The sequence below is a fragment of the Meles meles genome, chromosome 9 (assembly GCF_922984935.1).
Source record: "Meles meles chromosome 9, mMelMel3.1 paternal haplotype, whole genome shotgun sequence".
NCBI lineage: Eukaryota > Metazoa > Chordata > Mammalia > Carnivora > Mustelidae > Meles > Meles meles.
In genome coordinates, this window is record NC_060074.1 from 23,694,066 (window position 1) to 23,699,775 (window position 5,710).

General features: G+C 40.8%; 1 pseudogene; it reads left to right on the forward strand.

Moving 5' to 3' along the window:
- The first annotated feature begins 504 nt into the window (after window positions 1-504).
- LOC123950386 lies at window positions 505-2,213 on the forward strand (annotated as a pseudogene).
- The last annotated feature ends 3,497 nt before the right edge of the window (window positions 2,214-5,710 follow it).

The window sequence follows — 5,710 nt, forward strand, 5'->3', positions numbered from 1 at the left end:
TCATTAGTCAACTTAAAGTACATTATTAGTTTCAGATGTAATGTTCAATAATTTATCTCAAATACTCTAAGTAGAAGGGACAGAGTTCTGATTTTCCAAGGGATTCTCAAAGGCCCTCCGTGCTCAGAGTTACAAAGAGCACAACAAGACTGTACACAAATACCAGCGTAATTAATTATAGAATCACACTGCACAAGGAGAGACAACTAACTCTTACTCTTCTTCCTTAGGAAAACAGAGCAAATAGTGATGAGACCTGAAGATAAAACATAAGAGCTCTTCACATACCCATCCAGTCACATGTCTGAAGTCTCCAGCTCCTACTACTTCTTCCTGACATGAACGAAATACCATACTTGGGTTTCCCAAGAAGTAGCTACAGATCTAGATAACCCAACCCAGTTACAGAGGAGTTAAAGCTCTAGGGACAAATTCTAACCAGTGACAGGGGAATGCAGGAGGGTACAAGGCAAGAAAAAAGTCCTCTTTTCCTCACTCCTCGGAATGGCCTTGAGTCTGAGTTTCTCTTTATCCCCCTATAAAAATGTCATAACTGAACAAGGAAGCACATCAGCCTTACAGACTACCGTGTTTTTGAAGGAACTTGATCCAAGGTAGATGTTTGTCATATAAGGTTACATCAAAAAGTTAGTTACGAGATAACATGGGGGATTCTGCTAACTTTTTGATGTAACCTTATATGTGTTTGTCGCAGTCAAATTGTTTCTGATGAAAAAGCTTAAGGAAGTAACAGATATAAAGAAAACTAGAAATCTTGAAAAACATATATGAAAAACTCACAGAAGCAGCCAGAGAACTTGGGTACTCACTGGAACAGAGAACCGTGAAGATGAAACAGAGAGGTGAAGATGAAACAGAGAGATAAGAAAGTCATGACAAAGACCTTTCGTGGTGCAGGCTTGGTTATCCCAGTAGATAAAAATGATGTTGGGTACAGAGAGCTCCCTGAAACAAATGCCAACCTCAAGAGAACTTGCAACACAACTGTTGAGGCACCAAATGATGAGGACAGACTAAAACCTTTTGCTCCCATTCAGGAAATGATGACTTTTTTTTTAAATTTAATTTCTTCTCAGTGTAACAGAATTCATTGTTTATGCACCACACCCAGTGCTCCATGCAATACGTGCCCTCCATAATACCCACTACCAGGCTCCCCCAACCTCCCACCCCCTGTCCCTTCAAACCCCTCAGATTGTTTTTCAGAGTCCGTAGTCTCTCATGGTTCATCTTCCCCTTCAATTTCCCTCAACTCCTTTCTCCTCTCCATCTCCCCATGTCCTCCATGTTATTTCTTATGCTCCACAAATAAGTGAAACCATATGATAATTGACTCCCTCTGCTTGACTTATTTCACTCAGCATAATCTCTTCCAGTCCCGTCCATGTTGCTATAAAAGTTGGGTATTCATCCTTTCTGATGGAGGCATAATACTCCATAGTGTTTATGGACCACATCTTCCTTATCCATTTGTCCACTGAAGGGCATCTTGGTTCTTCCCACAGTTTGGCGACCGTGGCCATTGCTGCTATGAACATTGGGGTACAGATGGCCCTTCTTTTCACTACATCTGTATCTTTGGGGTAAATACCCAGTTGTGCAATTGCAGGGTCATAGGGAAGCTCTATTTTTAATTTCTTAAGGAATCTCCACACTCTTCTCCAAATTGGCTGCACCAACTTGCATTCCCACCAATAGTGTAAGAGGGTTCCCCTTTCTCCACATTCTCTCCAACACATGTTGTTTCCTAAATTTGGCCATTCTAACTGGTGTAAGGTGGTATCTCAATGTGGTTTTAATTTGAATCTCCCTGATGGCTAGTGATGATGAACATTTTTTCATGTGTCTTATAGCCATTTGTATGTCTTCATTGGAGAAGTGTCTGTTCATGTCTTTTGCCCATTTTTTGACATGATTATCTGTTTTGTGTGTGTTAGGAAATGATGACTTTTGTGCAGTTTGCTAATGATGAATGTGATTATGGTATGGGGCTTGAGCTCTTTTGTTATGGCTCACACTATTTTCATAAAGTAGCTGGCCAGCTTTTACCTCTTGCATATAATCTGTTGAAGAGGAATCTCAATCTCTTTGCAGAAATTATTGAAGATCATTTAACAAACAGAAGTAAAGAAAACAGACCAACCAACTTTCAGCATGAATTAGAGTTGGCTTTCTTTCAGTGTATATTTTAAAGCATTGGTATAAACTTGTGATTTTTTTGTTGTTGTTTTTAAGGAATACAGAAAATAAATTGATGATAATATTTACTAAAAAACAGATAATATGAGGAATGACAAATTAAATGTAACAAAATGTATAAGTATACACATATTGAAAAATAATTTGTGAAGATCTAAAGAGAGGTCTCAGTGGATATACATCTGATTCTGAAGAATAAGTAGGAGTAAAGATTTGGATTATTTATTTATACTTCTCTATTTAAAAGTTCTTTAGGTCATCTACTATATTTGTGATTTTAAAGAATACTAAAAAAGAAAAATATTATAAAATAAGCTCATATGATGGTATACTATTTTAAATTGAACATGGTGTAGATTTTTATATTATTGATAAGGAATTTTAGGGACCAGAAACAAAAATAGTTAAAAAATGGCTATTATTTAAAAATAAGGTAAATAAAATAAATGTTCATATCTTTTTCTATCTGCTTAACATTCACGGGTCCTAAATTAATATTTTTCTGTACTTAAAATAGGGACTATAATACAAAGCAATGTCTTTCAAAGTTGTATTTATACAACACAAAAGAAAATGCAAATCTGTCAGTTAACGGATTTTTTTTAAATCAATGAGAATAAACAAACAAGTAGATGAAAACTCTTCTTAAAAACTTAACTGAGAGAGTATTTATTTTAGTTGTGCTCTGAATAACAGTATATCATTTGTGCTCTGAAGACAAAGCCAAGATCTTCATCTTTGCAAAAAAACTAATCTTCTTAAGAAAGAAAAGGAAATTGATCTCTTTCCTCTAATTTTATTAGATTAAAATTTTAATTTCCTATAATTAAAATTTAGGCACATAAAAACTACAGTGATGGCCTAATGAATATAATACTTCTTTAGCTGTCCATACATATGTGTTTTTAAGATGCACTATGGGGCCTCTTTAAGATACCATCATAAATTGGTTTAAAAATATTTTTCTTCATTTTAAGCTGAAAGTGGGAAAATCTCCACAGAGAAAGGGTAACATGTCCATAAAATAACAGAGTATTAACAGAAGGTACTTATATAAGTTATACTAAATGGACTTTATTCTATTCTTTATTCTTTATTCTTTATTCTATTTATACTCTTATTCAGTTATTACCCTTAAAATGCAATATACAGTGGGGCACCTGGGTGGCTCAGCTGGTAAAGCATCTGCCTTTGGCTCTGGTCATGATTTCAGGGTCCTGGCATCGAGCCCCGTGTGGGGTTTCCTGATCAGCAGGGAGTCTGCTTCTCCATTTGCCCCTTGCCTCCTCATGCTCTCTCTCAAATAAATAAATAAAATCTTAAAAATAAAGAAATTAAAAATTAAAACAATAAAATAAAATGCAATATACAAATAAACCACTATGTTTTCATAAAATAAAAATTTCAGGTATGCACTACTGAATAACTTCCACTTGATTTCTTAGCAGTAAGAATAAACAATTGATTTTAGGTAAATTGCTAAACCAATATCAACACACTTTTGTTTGTAGTGAAAGTAAGAGACTTTGAAGACCCTAGGGAACGGAAGTGATCCCTCATACACTGCTGGTGGGAATGTAAAATAGTACAGAATGGAAAACAGTCTAGCCATTTCATAAAGCACTAAATTTGCAACCATCAAAAACCCAGCAATCACAATTCTACACTTACCAGAGACACAAAAACCTAGGTTCTTGCCAAAACCGGTACTGGAATCTTCACAGCAGCATGTTTTGTAATGGCCAAAAACTGGAGGCAACCCCATCCTTTCACAGGGGGGATGATTAAACTGACAGTGGCAACCCATGCCATAAATACGATTTAGCAAATAAAAAGGCGAGTATTAACACATTTGTACCACTGGGAAACTTACTTCCCAAAGCAGAACACAGGTGGTCAGGGTTTATAAAGTGGGCACTCTGAATGAATTTCCAGAGAATGGTTTTGAAGGAAAAATTCAATTCCCCAAAGATACATACTGTACAATTTCCTTTTACAGAAAATTCTTGAAATGGCAGAATTCTGGAAATGGGGACTAGCTTAATAGTCGCCAGGCACTGGCAAAATGGGTCAGGAGGGAGGTGATAGAGTGATGAAAAGGCAATCAGAAGGATCCTTGCACTGAGGAAATGAGCTGTGTATATGGGGGTCCAGATCCTGGCTATAACACTGTATTAGAATTTTCCAGGACGTTATCCATGGGGGAAAGTGAGTAAATGGTACACGGGAATATTTCTATATAATTTCTTGCAAATGCCTGAGAATCCACAATGTGATGACAACAGTGGTTTGATTAAAAGGAAAAAAGAGAGAGAGAGGGAGAGAGAGAGAGAGAGAGAGAGAGAGAGTTGAGCCTCTAGTATTGAACAGGATCTAAGTATTCATCCAGTCACTGCTTGGAAATCTTGGCGGTAGATCAGCCCCCACCACGGTTTTCCCTTAAAAAAGTCATCTCCCCCCGCCCCCCCCCCCGGAGACGTTCCCCAAATGCTTCGAGTAGAGGAGGTGGCTCAGGAGAACCAAGACCGCAATGAAGAAGTTCTCCAGCAGGGATGGAAATGCATACAGAAAGCTGAGCCAAAAACAAAGAGGTATCCCAGACGCAACGGCGATGCCCTTAGCGACACACTGATAAGACGAAGAGCATGCGGTGGACTGGATGCGCCCAAAGGTGCAGACCGGAAGTGTTGGAAAGCACGCACACTCTAGGATCCTTTGAATGAGAACACCTACTCGACACTTCCGCGGAGCGCGTTCGCTTTGCGGTTTTGCACCTCCCGTCCGCCAGGTGGAGCTCGTGCCAGCACAGGAGTCTCACTGGTCCAAACATCCCGTGCTGGGCCAAGGTCCGCTCTAGCTGAGGAGGGGCTTTAGGTCCCAGACCACACACCACCTTACTTCTTTGCAGCTCTAGCCTCAGCGCTGTGTACAGACCCACCTGGCACACGTGCCCGTCTGCTGCCTCTCTCTCAGGTGCACTTCTGCCCTTCCCCTGACTCCTCTTCCTACCTGCGCTGAGGAAAAGCTAGGAAAAAACTAGGTCATCCGCCATGGCCCCATTCACTGCGGCCTATCCGTGGGCCTGCGAGGTCCCGCAGCGTCTGTGCCACCAGTGTGCGGCCTTTATGGGCAACTCGGTCCAGTGGGCGGTGCCCCGACAGCACGCGCACCATCTGCTCTCATCCAGATGGCTGAAGGCCGAGGTGATCTGAGATTCGAGTGGGAGGGACGGCCGAAGGATGGCCGGTGGGGCCGTAGGAGAGCACTCACCACAGCCAGATCCAGCAGCTCTGCTCCGCCCGTCACCTCGTGCTTTTCGGCCTCCTCTCGCGGGCGTCCATACCCAGTACGCAGAGGATGTCTGCAGGAGCAGTGTGTGGCGAGCACGCCCAGACGTGGGTGTCATGGACTCCTGCCTCTGGGGCTTTTCCAGGATGGCCAGGACTTCCGGAGGAGCTACCAGGAGCATCCGGAGAGCCTGTGATCGAGG